The sequence below is a fragment of the Cynocephalus volans genome, chromosome 4 (assembly GCF_027409185.1).
Source record: "Cynocephalus volans isolate mCynVol1 chromosome 4, mCynVol1.pri, whole genome shotgun sequence".
NCBI lineage: Eukaryota > Metazoa > Chordata > Mammalia > Dermoptera > Cynocephalidae > Cynocephalus > Cynocephalus volans.
In genome coordinates this window covers 45,552,373-45,567,380 of record NC_084463.1, presented here as the reverse complement: position 1 = coordinate 45,567,380, position 15,008 = coordinate 45,552,373, and positions in this window count along the sequence as shown.

Below are 15,008 nucleotides of genomic sequence, written 5' to 3'. Positions count from 1 at the left end.
TTTATAGATTGAGTAAGGAAGGCCTAGGAATCTTCAAAACTATTCTAAGACATCAAGAAAAAGAGGAATTCACCCTAAATTGTAGGTATTGTAGGCAAAGTTTGATGCCAAGTCCTTGGCATGAGGTCTTAGCCTGAAGAAGGCTTTTTATAGTCTAATCTAAAATTCTTAAATTTAAGCAAAGCAGACTACAAAAGAGCATATATGATCAATTTCTACAGTTGTGGGCATGGAGTTGAGGTGATGATTAACTCGATATGACCACAATTGTGTCTTTCCACAATGTCAAGCTTGATTGAATCAGACAAACTCAATTCACCTATAAATTATGTGGAGTTCACCAGGAGCTATTTCCTGAGTACTGTCCCTGTCACTCAGTAACATGGCACAGCACACAGAGATGAACAAAGAAGAATCTACAAATTCACACTTCAAACAAGGGAAAATCAAAGAAGAAAGAAAATAAGAAGGGGGAATCTCAGTCATTCAAGGCGAGGAAGCAGCCAATAGTAAGGGGTTAATGAATCAGTTCCAGTCTTTCATGCTGCTTGGCTGGGGGTCTGCACAGTCTGCATCTTGCAAGGCAGGGTTCAAGGAGGAGCCCTTTTTAAGTTCACAGACTCGGGCTGCTTGAGGGTAGATGTAGTGAATCAGTGCAGCAGAGTGACGGTCCATGAGTCCAAGCAAGTACTGACCACGGGCTAAGGCAGAAGCAGTTTCTTTTTATACATGCAGGTTGTAGCTTATCTTTCTTGCCAGAAGTTGTTTATTTCATGGATTTGCACAGGCAAGTGAGTGTGTCCAGTGACTCCCCAAGTAAACACTTTTAAAGTCATCGAAAATAAAGTGGGAAACTTGTAAACAGCCAAATGGACTTACTTATGCTAAGTTGGTCTTGCTCTATACAACTATTCTTACTGCACTATGTAAAAAATCAGGCCAAGTTTGATGAGACTGAACCTACTTTGAAAACAAATTAGTTGTACTTTGATTATCTTTGGTGGAAATGGGGACTATTGTAGGTAGAAATTATGCTTTAGTAGGTAACTACAGCGTAGCAAATAAAATATGTTAGTCCTCCTTATTGCCCTTGTAATTTTATTTTCTAACTATTGTGTGTTCCTGAAGCCCCACATGCTGGCCTGGATGATTTTATATGCACTTCAGAAGACAAGCTTTTATATGCTGACTCATGAACCTCTTAGGGAATGCACTGAAATGCCCCACGCCATAACTAGAGACATTCAAACTGCAATCCAGGAAATATCCTTCCAGCTCAAACCGAGAAATCTTGAGTGACTGCCCTATGGACTCAGAGATAAATTTATATTTTGCTACAGCTATTAAAATTTGTTTTTCTTGTTTTGTATTTGGCTTGGTTTGTAGCACCCTTGACTAAAAATCTGACTTCAATCTCTAGGTATTATTTTTCTGTTAGTCATATTCTTTCCTGTACACTGTGTTCTCTCAATAGTCATAGATGCATACTCACAGCCATCAAAATTATATCGGGAGGTCTCACTGTACTTAGAATAAAAAAAGAAAAAAAGAAAATAATTTTTCCACAAGCCTGACATTGTGACTTATGAGTTCCATGATGAAACAAAGGCAAATAAGTCATAATAGTCAAAGAGTGACACTTATGCCTCAGATTTTGTCCTAAATGAGAGGGTGACCAAAAATAAGAAATTGTGAAAGCATTTAATTATAAGGACATTAAGCTGAGATGACTTCACCACCTTAGATTCCTACTCAAGAAAGCAAGACCTAACTCAGTGTAAACAGGGTAAGGAAACTTAAGCTTACCCAGTTAGAAACCGCCAACTAACTTCAAACCAGTCTTTCCACTTCAACCGATCAAGTGTTTTCTTTGTCTGGCTTCTCCAAATACCTCCTAAGAGCTTCCTTTCTCTGCCCCCTCAGTAGAGCACTACGTTTTTTCTTGTCTAGTGCTGGTGGGTTTACAAGTTACTAAATGCTCGATGTCTTTAAAGTTCTAATGTGTCTGCGTTTACCTTTTAACACAATAACAGAGATGAATGGGTGTGGCCATGCTCCAAAAGAATTTGCACACTCTGCAGTGTGGATTTCATATATTTTCACACCATCGAGTATCTTCTTTTGATTGTTGTCAGTTGTTTAAAAAGTGTAAAATATGTGCTTAAGACACAGGATCAAAAAAATAGGCAGAGAGCCAAATATAATTCTCAGGCAAAAGTTTGTAATTACCTAATCCAGATGATAGCACGAGACATAATTGTTTTTAAAAATCTGAAGTTGGGGATCATAATTTAACAACAGGTGATTTTTTGCCCAGATGCTGTGAGCTGGGGAACCGCAGAGAAGGAAAGACGACCCAGACTGAGATCTGTCTGGCCACACCGAGAGCCCAGGCTGCTTTCCAGGGTTGATTCTTTTTCTAGGCTCCTAACTTCATATTCTTTCTGTCAGTGACATCAGAGCAACAGGAGACGGGTTCCCTGAAACCTCAATGTGCTGTGCACCCCAGATAGGCTTCCTAGCCTGGCCTAGTCTCCTTCGATTTCACTTTAAAGGACAAAGTGCATCAAGAATCCAAACTTAGACACCCTCAGGATATGCGTGGGTCAATATTGGCCTCCAAGTCAAAGCTGGATCTCTCAGCTGATGCTTGAGACCATTTTATGGGAAACTTAAACATAAATTTGAAAATTGACCATCAAATTTTAATTGTACATCTGAAAACATTGGTGGTTAAGGATGGTGAGAATCAAATGGTGTTTACTGGGTGCCTGTGGTGTGCATGACCGTGTGCAGGGGCCTGGGGAGGCAGCTTTGGAGACTGCCCAGGTATGTCCTGGTTCTCCCACTTGCTAGTTGCTCTTAGACAAGCAAGTGACCTCTTTTAGTCACTTTCCTTGTCTATAAAAACGGAAGACTGAGACGCACACTTCAGGTCTCTTCTGCAGTTAGATGCGATGTGCAATCTGATCTCTGCTTGCCAGTTAAAAATAGCCAAGACGGGTCCCACTCTCCAAAAACTTGCCATCTAGTTAGGAAGACAAGGTGGGAGCACGTAAAAAGTTCATTAGCAACAAGATTAAAATAACAACTCAAGACAGAAGTAGAAAAGATGCCACAAGGCTGTAGAAGATTAATTGCCAAATGCATCACCCCCTCATCCATCGTCATCCCCTTCTGGGAGGGGAGTCCTTCCTGCACCGAGGTGAACTGTCCTTGAAGCTCACAGCCCATGTGGGACCCTAGCCTGGTCCTGAGAGCACCTGGCATTCTCCCTGGGCTTCCCGTTGGTTTGAAACATTATCTCATCTCCCCTAATAACAAGACCACACTCACACTAACGTCCCCCAGGACACCCAGATGTTTGATCCATTAATAATGTATTGCCAGGCCTCTTTTCATTGCAAGTGGCAAAAGTGCAACTCAATCCAGTTTTTTTAATGTGACTTTTGAGCTCCGTGGCTGAGAAGACGCAGGGGTGCCATTTCCGGCTCCAGGCACCGCGGGGCCCATGGGTGAAGAGGCCTCCCAGGACTCTGGCCCTCCCCAGGCCTTCCGTCCGCTTTTCTCCCCGTGGTGGGTGGGGGTGTCCCCTCAGTCCAGCGCTGTGCACAGCTAGTGACCAGAGGCAAGAGCACTCTGAGGCTGGGGGAGTGGGACACAGGAATGACGGTCCCTCAGGGTCATGGTGACGATTCAGGACTGACAAAGTGGGCTCCGTGTCCTCTTCACGGGAGACCTAAGCACGTTAGTGTTTTCTGTTTATCCGGGCGGATAGAGGAAACGCGGAAGGAACGTTGCGCTCTGACGGCTGTGCATGCGACTCATGGGGTGTGTAGGTGTGTGCGTGTGGCGTGTGCGTGCACGTGTGTGGTGTGTGCACGTGTGTGGTGTGTGCACGTGAGTGACATGAGGGGCGTGTGCGTGGCTGTGGAGTGTGTGGTGACTGTGTGTGCACATGTGTGGTGTGTGTGATGACTGTGTGCACGTGTGTAGTGTGTGTGATGATTGTGTGTGCACGTGTGTGGTGTGTGTGGTCTCTCAGCTGTGTGTGGTGTGTACTGTGTGGGCGGCCTGAATGCACGTCGTGTGTGTGTGTGTGTGTGTGCACGCGCGCGCGCGCGTGTGTGTGTGTGTGTGTGTGTGTGTGACGTGTGTCCCGCGGGCCGCCGGTAGCTCGAGCTTTGTGGCACGGGCCCAGGGCCCGGACTGCGGACGGGGGCGCCCTCCACTGCAGGCGGCCGCTTCCCTCGGCGCCCTCCCGAAGGCTCCTGGGTGGGGACGGCGGCGGCCTGTCCTGGTGGAGCCGGCACCGCCACCTCTGGGAGCGGCTGGGAGGAGGGTGGAAAAGAACGACGGTGACTTCTGTGATTTGTAGATGGCGAGAGATGAGCTGAGCGTTCTAACGCTGTTAGTTCCCTCATCTGTCAACACTCCACGTGCTTCTACCGAACCATTTCTTTTAACATTTCTTTCGTCGATATTTAGTGACCTTCTGTGCACCAGTCTTTTACTACTCAGTTTCTTTATGCATAAGTATTTCATGCTTTTTAAAAATATGATTGTTTTCTTCATTTTTAAAAGCATATTTTCTGAATGTATATTTGTGAGTAGAAACACCTCTAGTTTTGTGTCCTGCAACATTTGTAAATGTGTTAGTTGTAACAGTGTTTTCATGGAGTCACTCGTGTTTTCTGCATTTATACACATCTCATCAGCAAATGGACAGTATTACTTCTTCCTTTTTGCTGTGGATTCTTTTTATTATTTATTTCTTATATAATCACTCTGGCTGGGACTTTCAGGGCCATGTCAAATGGATGCGATAAGAACGGGTCACTCTCCGGGTGCTGGATCTCATGGGCCAAAATTTTGGTTTCTCCCCATTGATGTTGATGTTCGCTCTGTGGCTTTAATATATACTCTTTATTGTAATAAAGAACGTTTTTGTATGCAGATTTGGTTGAAATTGTTTGCATCATTAATAGATGCTGAATTTTTAGAAGCTTTTTTATTGCACTGTTGATGTAATCGTGTGGTCTGTATCTTTCATCCTGTTAATGTGGTGGATCTCACTAGGCAATTTTTGCATGTTGAATGATCCTTGCTTTCCAGCAGTAAATCCCACCCGATTGTGGTATTTTAATGTGCTGTTGAATTTGGTTTGCTCATATTTGGGGGAATTTCACTACCGTGAATTGTAGGGTTTTATCATTTTTCCTAGTTGAACAGTATTCCACTGTGTACACATACCATGTTTTCTTTTTCATTCAGTTGTTGATGGACACTCAGGTTGTTTCATCTCTTTGCTCCATTTCTTTCTGAGGTACATCTGCTCATCCTTCAAATCCCGTGTCACCTCTTCACTATGATCCCTTTCCTGAAGTCCTCATTCTTCCAGAAGCCGTCAGAACCAAGCCTTTCCTCCTCCTCTATGTTCTGGTAACTTTGGTCATTCCGCTTTTAAACACTTATCACATTATACCACAGTGAATTATTTTCCTGGATTTACTAATCAGTTTAAAATTCTTTGAGATGTTTCACAAACATAAACGAGCTCTGAGTTAGGTACTGGCCAGGTTTGCGGTGTATATTGTAAAACAAACCTATTTCCAGCACCCAAAATATTCCTAGTCTAGTGAGGAGGGCAGACAATAAACGTCCAACAATCAAGTATGTTACAACGTGTTGTAAAATATTAGATATACAGTTGTTCCTCATTACTATCCCTGGATAAAAAAGCAAAGAGAAGAGCAGGTGTTAGGTAAAAGTGTGGGGTGGAGCTTTGTGGTGGGAGGGGCCTGTCCCAGAGCAGCTGAGTGATAGGTCTTCAAACTCTCAGTCCTCTGCCTCCCATCTCCTCCTTGGAAATTCTATTGGCCAAAACCACAGTGAACCTGAGGGCAGGGTAAACTGGGTAGTGCTGTGTGTAGAGGTCACTCTCCCAGGGCACAGAAGTGGACGAGAGGGTGGAAAATAGAATTAGAGAAGCAGTTAGGGAATAGCCAGTCCACACAGTTAAGGGTGTTTGCCTCAAATCTAGCTAGCCTTTAGCCTTGTACAATTCTGAATCAAACTCCATGCCAACCTATAATCAACATGGGAACTCCCAGTGACAGGTGTTGTATAAGGAGTATTCCCTTAGGCTCTGGAGCCATGTACTTCACATATGATCCTGGATACTTCCATACAAGGAACAGAACCCTGGTCATGTAAAATTAATGACATAGAATGCTACAGTAAGTCTTTCCCTCAAGGAGTTGTCAATCTGTTTTATAAAGAAAACAGTGTCCATGAATGAAATTTTACAGTTACAAAGCCATATATTACTACTAAAAATTAATATAAAATCATCTCAATGCTGCACCTGCTTGAGGGCTTGGCAAAGCTGTGATTAGAATCAGGTTGAATTAATCAGGTAATAACATGTAGATGTAAGACAAAGTTAAACTGAGTGTAAAAGAAAATTGCCCCAACTATAACCATAGACCATTTCCCCAGATATTTAATATTTTGGAGATCCCTGAAATAACTGATTAATTTCATGGTAGTCTTGTTCTTCGATGTACTGGTTTATTTACATTTTCATAGAAAGAGGTGTTCTGTCTGTTATTCGAGATTTACTGAATGTTGGGAGAGATTTAGCATTGCTCTGGCTTACCCTATTGATTTCCAATGACCATATTCATTTCCAGTTCTATAAAGGTATTGATTTAGTTGCTTATACAGCTAATTATTCTGTATGCATGCTCACTATGCCTGTCTTACTCACTCATTTCCATATACGGCAACAAGATGGTTTGTGAAATTGCAATCAATTTTATATCAGATTTTCAGGAATGACTCTAATGGCTTTTTAGTGAATGCCCCATATAGAATACAAATTATTTATATCTCATTCTCTGTCCACCCTTGCCTTTCAGGGTTTTTTCCCCCTTATCCACGATAATTGGGCTTATTGAATAGTTTGAATGCCAAGTATTTTAAAATCATTACTTCTTTATAATAGAGGCAGCACTGTACAATAGAGGTAGCTGCCCTGTTGGGTAAGTCTCACCACTTAGAAGTATGTTTCTCAACTCCAGGTTTTTAGACTAGGCTGAAAGGAGGTAGTTGGACTCTCAAGGTAGTATAAGTGGAGAGAAGACTCAGAAGTTCCTCTGCTTTTGACTGTTAGATTGGAATTGTCTTTGCCTGTTGGCTTTAAATCCCTCTAAGACTTCCTTCTGTGCTATGTGACAGTGAACCCAACCAGGGAAGGCAGACAACAAGTGGGTGAAAATAAATAAATAAGCAATCTGAAGAAAATAAGGCAGAATACAGAAGAGCAGGAGAGAGAGCGGATGGGGTGGGAAAGAGACATCTTTAGGGGCCATGGTCAGGCAAGGCCTCTCTAGGGAGGTAACTTTTGAGCAATGAACTAAAAACTGAGAAGCCCGCCATGGGAATCCTTGGGAGAATAGTGTTCCAGTCAGAAGGAACAGCAGCAACAAAGGCCTTGAAGCAGGACCCAGTGTGGCATGTGTGAGATCTCTGAAGCACACTGAGTGTGGCTGGAGATGGTGAGAAAGGGACAGACAGGTGGAAGAAGTTTGCAAGTGATAGTCCTAGGAGGATGCAAGTGCTACATAAAACATAAATGTCATGGGACATTTTTAAGAATTTTTGATTTTGTGATAAGTATATCATAGGTGCTTGAATTTTATCATAGGTATTAAGCCACTGGAGATTTGAGGTGGCAGAAGTGTAAGATGATCTGTCAGTATGTGAGGGGGCAAACATGAGGCCTGGGGGCCAGTGAGATGCTGCTGCATAGTCTTGTGTGTGAAGTCAGTTGGAAAGCGTGGAGGAAATGAGATGGCATTCGATTCAGAATGAATCTGAAGTCAGAGTCTACAGTACCTGCAGATAAGTTGAATGTGGTGACCAAGAAAAGAGAGGAATTGAAGATGATATCTAGGTTTTCATCTGAGAAAGTGGAAATAATGATCCAAGATGGAGACCCCATGAGGAGGAGCAGGTTTTAGAGAAGAGAGAGATGGTGAAATTGACAAGTGAGTTTTGTTTCTATTATGCTTAAGGGGCCTGTTGGACATCCAAGTTAAGTTACATGGATGGTTAGACTGAGGGATCTGGACCTCAGGGGAGGGTTTGGGACTACAGGAATATATTGCAAAGCCATTGATGGATAAGTGGTTTACCTAGGTAAGAACACAATGAAGTGACCCAGGGAGTGAGCATAGAGAGATCATCAGAAGAGGAGGAGGAGACAGCAAAGACAGACAGAGGGTGGAGAGTGAGGTTGAAGAAAAGCCTGGTGTGTGGTTTCCCAGATGCCAATTGAGGAAAATGCTTCAAGATGAAGAATGTGTCCACTGTGGTAAACACAACCAAAGGGCTGAGAAAAATGAGAGGAAATTTAATTACTGTTTTGGCAAGATGGAGTTTATAGGTGATCTTGACAACAGCAATTTCAATAGCAAACTGGGGAAATAAAAGCCTGATTGGAGTGGTGGAAATCAGGGGGCAGAAAGTAAAAAGTGCAAAATAGAGAGAATACATATCCTTTTAAAAAAGTTTTGTAGTGAAAGGAGGCAGGGAAACAGGGCAGTTGCAAGAGGGGAGGGCATAGAGCCAGGAGAGGGTTTGGAATGTTATGATCATCATTATGATAATAACCATTATCATCAGAATCACAATGACTGCCATTTATTGGGCACTTACCATGTGCCAGGCACTGTGCAAAGCATTCTCCATCCAGGGTCTCATTGCATTTTGCAAACCTACAAAGAAGGTTTTTATATTACCCTGCTATTACTGTCAGTTTAGAGGTGAGAGAAAAGAGGAACCAGAATTCTAAATCTGGTAAGTGATGAACCGGGAGGCCAAGCTAGACCTGTCTTACTGTGAGTGAAAGCCTTGTAAACACAGCAGATGAGTATGTAACTTTTCAATGCCCAGCTGAAAATAAAGGATTCTTAACTGTTCTTAGTTGAGATCTGTTGGAAGAGATAGAATCCCAACACAAACTGATCTAAAGGAAAAAACGTGAGAGAGATTTATGTGTCTCCCAAGTCTCACAGTATATCTAGCCTCGGTAGAACTGGATTCAGGGGCTCATGCAGTGCAGTTAGGGTTTTGTCTCGCTGTCTCTGCTGCTTTCAGTCTGTCCCCAGCAGCTCGTGGCTTACTTCCAACAGTTTGGAGAATCCAAGGATGAGAGTCTCAAGTGCGTGAGTGGATCTTGTTGCATGATTGCCATCCCCAGGGACACGTGATGCTCTCAGTAGGCCCAGGACACAGGCCTGTCTCCTGAGCCAGGACGACTGGCATTGTTGTAGAGGCAGCTCTCCAAAGGAAATATCCAGGTGTTATTAAGAAAAGAAGGGACACTTAGGCAGGCAAAAATGGCGAAGTCACCTATCACTTGGATGTCACCTCTCTTGGGAATAGTGTCAAGGTGTGCTTCCTAGCATTCTGCCAAAATGTGAGTTCTTGTGAGAACAGAAGCTTTTCAGTCTTGCTCATCAAATACGGTCCTAGCACAGTGACTGGAACAGCACTGGCTCAGGTTGAAAAAATATATTTATTGAATCATTGAGTGACATCAAGTGATTTTCTATAATGCTGGCCTGTTCCACTTGACTTATTTACTTGCTATTTTAATTTTAGCTGGAGAGCTTTACATGTATCTGAAACTCAGTATTATTTTTTCTTCCTAATTCTCCAGAACCCTTTATTTACCTGGAAATAGTGTATTTGATTAATATCCTACTCATCAGAACAGTGCATTTGATGTTACTTTATTCAAAGAGGAAGAAGCTGCCTTGGTATACAAACCCCAGCTTGCTTTGTCATGTTCCCTGAGAGTACGAACCTGGCAGCTTAGCCAGAAGTGACATCCCACAAGTTGTAAGGAAGCATTGTTTTCATTTGCCCTGGGGATTATCTCCTCCCTACTAACTCTCTAAGGTGAAGCGGCACTCTGGGGAAAGACAGGTAAATGACAAAAAGCTGTTAGGGTGTGTTTGCTTCTGACACTGCAGTGCCTCAGGCAGAGCTACCCAGCTGGAAAGTGCAGGCACAGGAGGCTGGAGAGATGAACACCAGAGCTCCTTGCAGATGATCTGAAACATTGCCTTGTGTGCAGTGCCAGCATGAGGATGCTGAAGGGCTTGGATCGCATAAAAGGAAATTGGAGTTTTGTGTAAGATTGTGGGGGGATGCCCATAATGAAAAACCCAGTTGGCTGCTCTTAGCCTGTGTAAACTTGATGCCTTCTTCCCAAAGAGTCATTGAGATAGCTGTGTGCTTCCGGGGAGATGGGGAATGGAGGCAGAAGGGCCAGCAGGTCAAGAAGGTAGAGCGATTTTTTTTAAATGTAGCAAAACCTTATGGAAAGGTACACAGAAGAGAAGGGTAGTGTAGTAAGTACCCTGCGTAGGTCTCACCTACCTTCCTTCCATGTGTGAATATTTTTATATCCTCCTGACATCAGAAGAGATGGAGTGCCCAGTCATCATGCTACAAAATCTCAAATCCTACAGCTGCATCTTCCAGAAATATTTGAACAGATGTGGAAATAAACAGACACATGTAGACATTTACGTTTGGCTTTCGGGTAGCATTTTTGTTGCTCTATCAACTGGACAATGTCATAGCTGAAAAAACTAACCAGCCAGAGATCATGACTTTTGTTCAATTTCTGTGTTTACAGATGAGCAGGAGGCCAGAGACAGGGAACGCAAGGCTGCTGGACTGTTTCTTGTAACTCAGCAGCATCTCTGAACGTTTATTGCTCTCTGCACCCAGAGAACAGCTTTGACCACAACCTCATTCTTCCCCTTCCTCTGGCCCAAGCCTTTGTTCATCTTGTCTGTAGCCCACAGACTAAGGGACAACAGGGGCCTCACAAGAGCCAATATTTTTTAGAGGATTTAATCTCATGAATTCGAAAAGGAAACCATAATTAATCCAATTTACAGATGAAGAAACTGAGGCTCAAAAAGTTAGTAATTTGATCAAAATCTCTGAGATACAAAGTAGTAAGATCCAGGATACAAATCTACACCTTGTAATTCCAGAGTCTTGAACAATCTACTGTGTCTCCTAGCTTTGGAGTTAGCCAGGGAAAGAGTTCTGGATTTAATTAACTGGATTCATGTGTCAGAGCACAGCAGACATACCTAAATGTATGGAAGTAATAAGTTTATAGCTCAATAAATTATCCAAATGGGACACATCTGGTAACCAGTGCCCACAAGAAATGAAACATCCCCAACCCTGCAGGAGCCCCTTGTGTTCCCTTTCCAAGATCCTACCCTGTCTTCCCCCAAAGTAATGCATTTGCTAGCTTTTGAAGTAGCTTTACTTGTTTTTAACTTTATATAAATAGAATCAAACAGAATGTACTGGTCTCTGTTTGTTACTTTAATTATGTTTGTAAGTTTCAGAATTTTTGTTTGTTTTTTTCTTGGTGGCTGGCCAGTGTGGGTGTCTGAACCCATGGCCTTGGTCTTACCAGCACCACACTCTCCCAAGTGAGCAAACTGGCCAGCCCAAGTTTCAGGGATATTGTCAAATGTTGTAGCTTGTTCTTATTTCTGTTTAGTATCACATTATAAAAAATAAAACTCATTTCATTTATCCTTTCTATTGCTGATGAACATTTGGATTGTTTCCAGTTTGGAGGAGTATCAAATAATGCTGTTCTGAGCATTCTTCTGCATTTTTATTGCATATATATGTAAGAGTTAAATTGTTGTGTCACTGAGTGTGTATATGTCCATCTTTATCAGATACTAATAAAGGGTTTGGAAAGTGGGTGAAACAAGTGACACACACAGCAGTGTGCCAGAGTTTCAGTTGCTCTACACCCTGACAAGGGGTGATATTGTCAATGATTTTTAGTTTTGCAATTGCATAGTGGTGTCACGTTGTGGTTGTACTTTGCATTTTACTGATGAGTAACATTATGTAGCACTTTTCATACACTTGCACACTTGGTTATCCTTTTGGAAAATGTCTAATCAAATTGCCAATTTTTCTCCCAGTGAATTGTTTAATTTTAATTTTAATTTTGTTATAATTAACAGAGCTGGTAGAGGCTGAAGTTGGGAAGATCATGTGAGACTTACTTCAAGAGCAGAGGTCTTGGGGCTGTGCCTGCATGTCCCACCCTGGAAAGGAGGTCTAGGTGCCCCATTCCACATGTTCACCTACATTGGCCGTGTCAAGAGGCCTGTAAATCTTTGTGCATCTAAGCCCAGCCTGCACTGAAACTCCATCTGGTGTTGATGGATCCCTAATTCATGTCTTTGCAGAGCACACATATATGCTGTTCCACATCCATCTCATCATTTACAATTTGTAAACTGAGGACCAGAAAGGGACTTAGACTGGTCCAAACCAGAAGAGGTGGGCAGAGTCCAGAATATTACATAGGACTCCCCCTCTTCCCATCAGGATTTCTTTGAAAGTGAGAGCCACTAAGATACTAAAAGCCCCTGTGCACTCCCTTTCCACAGAGGGACATTTTTCTTTCCACATGTCCATATGAGCAAGAGCATGCACAGACAGACACACACACACACAGACACACACTGACACACACACAGACACACACAGACACACACACACACACACACACACACACACACACACATTGATTTCTCAATTGGAGAACCTGGAAGCAAAGAAGGGAAGGGGCAAATACTAGGAAAGTGACATAAGGGGGGGGAAGAAGAGGATGCAGACAGCTGTGCCACAGGGCAGTGGCATCTATTCTCCTGGTTACATGCCCAGGGGCCCAGAGCATGGGCAGAAGATCTGAAATGTTCCCAAGGTTGTGCCTGAGCCAGGGCCATCACCAGCACAGCTGTGAAAGGACTGAACTGAAGTCCTGCAGTATATTTATGTTGACATCTGGAACTGAGATGAGCCCTCCCACTCTGTTGTAGACAGGGGCTATGGAAAATAAATGTATTAGTTTTTCTCTTTATAAATTGCGGTGCTTGGAGCAAGTGACCCCAAGGGTTGCAGGTACTCAGAAAGTGTCTGCTGGCTTTGTTTCTCTATCAAAGACCCATTGTGTTCTGACTCCCTGGTAAAAAATATTTTTCACTCAGTTTAGATGGACAGCCTAAGTTTCTTTTCATCTGTTGGCCTGGATATTCCCTCAGATCTCTGCCATGTGGGCCTCTGCATAGGGAAGCTGATAACATAGGAGCTTGCATTCACAGTTTGAGAAATAGAATGGAAAAGAGAGAAAGAGAAAACATTGAAGAGAGTAAAAGAAAATGACAGCTTTTTGTGTAATCAAATCTTGGAATCTGCAATGGTCTGAATGTTTTTGTACCACTTCGAAATTGTATGTTGAAATCCTAACAGCAAATGTGATAAAATTAGAAAGTGGGGCCTTTGGGAAGCAATTAGGTCATGAGGCTGGATCCCTCATGAAAGGGATGACTGGCCTTATACAATGGACCACAGAGGGCTCTCTCCTCCCCTCTCTGCCAGGTTAAAAGACAACCTGAAGTCTGCAGTCTGCGACCTGGAAGGGACTCCTCACCAGAACCCAGCCATGGTGGCCCCTTGATTTCAAACTTCCAGGCTGCAGAATGGTGAGAAGTAAATTTCTGTTATTTACAAGTGATCTTGTCTACAGTGCTTTGTCACACACTCTGAAATGACTAAGATAGAAGTGATACTCTCACATTTGTTTTTTATCCTGTTGGTCAGAAGCGAGTGAATAACCAGGCAGTGTTGGAGCCACCGTGGAGGCTGCACCTCGTAGGCTGAGGGGAGGCTCATGGGTCCCATTGTAAACATGATGGACAGGAAGTGGAAGGTTTATTATCAAAGGATAGAAATATCTGAATTGTATTTAATGTTAAAGTTTTACCAGCACAGAATGAAATAATGAGGCCATAAAGAGAAGTGAATTTCCCAAGATCACACTGCTGGAACTCAGGCCTGTCAGAGCTCTAGTCCATGCTGCCTCTCACTCTTTTCCTCACCTTTTATCTCTAAACATGTGCATGATCCTTTCTACATGTGGCATCAAGCCTGAGATTTCTAAGTTTTATTTCATACACGCCTGATGAGTTTCCTATGAAGTAGATGCTGGCATGATTCCCATTGTGCATATTAAGAGACAAGAAGGACTTAGAGGACACAATGGCTGGTCTGGGGTCACAGAAATGGTAAGGAAAAGGAGGATCTGATCTAGCTCTGGGTCCTCAAACCTGAGACACTGGCTCCATTCACTTTTTCCCAGGGGGCTGAGGAAGGGCTGTGTTTGCACAATCACGGACTGTTAAGGAGGTGACACAGGAGAGGAGGGTGACCAGCCAGCAGCCTCCAGGAATGTTTGAGTAGATGGTATTGAAGACAGAGACCCAGGTCATGTAACATTGAAGATATGACATCACTTCCTTAACAATAGATGCAGAAAGAACTTAGAACTTTGGTAACCAGACACCTACATTTGAGAGAAAGCCCCCTGTTCAGCTCACTTGGCAAGAAACACTCAAGAGAGGAAGATATTCTGCTGTGTACTTACTTTCTGAGCCCGGAGTGAGAAAATTTTTCAATAATGCAGACATTGGCTCAGTCCTCACCCCCAACACCTTTGGTCATTTGGTAGAAGGCAGTCACAGGTAACACAGGGCAGCCCAGGGAAGGTCTATTTAGGCCAGTCCTCACCTGTGATCTTATCTAGGCAGTTTTTCACCTGTTCCTCATAACTCTGTGAGTGTGTGTGTGTGTCTGTGTCTGTGTAGCAGATCTGAAAGGGGCCCTTCCTGAAAAGAATCAGTTTGGTAGGGGGTTGGAACCCTCATAGTCCTGTCATGTTTACAACCTGAGCCAGGGCTGGCAGGATAGAAATGTGAATGTTTGTGACCAAGTTTATCTACTCAGATGGACTCAGAAACTAAAAGGGGAAGCCCTTAACCTGCCAAAATGTTTTTTAAAGCCCTTAACTTGTAAAGACTGTAAGATGTGTG